The sequence below is a fragment of the Zerene cesonia genome, unplaced genomic scaffold (genome assembly GCF_012273895.1).
Source record: "Zerene cesonia ecotype Mississippi unplaced genomic scaffold, Zerene_cesonia_1.1 Zces_u006, whole genome shotgun sequence".
In the NCBI taxonomy this organism is placed as follows: Eukaryota; Metazoa; Arthropoda; class Insecta; order Lepidoptera; family Pieridae; genus Zerene; species Zerene cesonia.
In genome coordinates this window covers 843307-843577 of record NW_024045136.1, presented here as the reverse complement: position 1 = coordinate 843577, position 271 = coordinate 843307, and positions in this window count along the sequence as shown.

Below are 271 nucleotides of genomic sequence, written 5' to 3'. Positions count from 1 at the left end.
GGGGGGGCCTTGGCACATAATTCGTATGGTTTCGTATGGTACCAGGGGAGGGAGGGTTCGAAAAATCTTTAAAAAACCAATTAAATGGAATCTCACAAGACTAATGTGAATTCTGTCTATAAGTATGTGTTCCAATTCTTAGGAGCATGCAGAATATATGTCAGATCAATGTACGAAAATCTTTCGTACCTTAGTGGAACGTCAATGAAAGGCGGGCTTCAACGACAGACTGGTTTATTCAACAGAAACAGATTTACCCTCAACTATACTA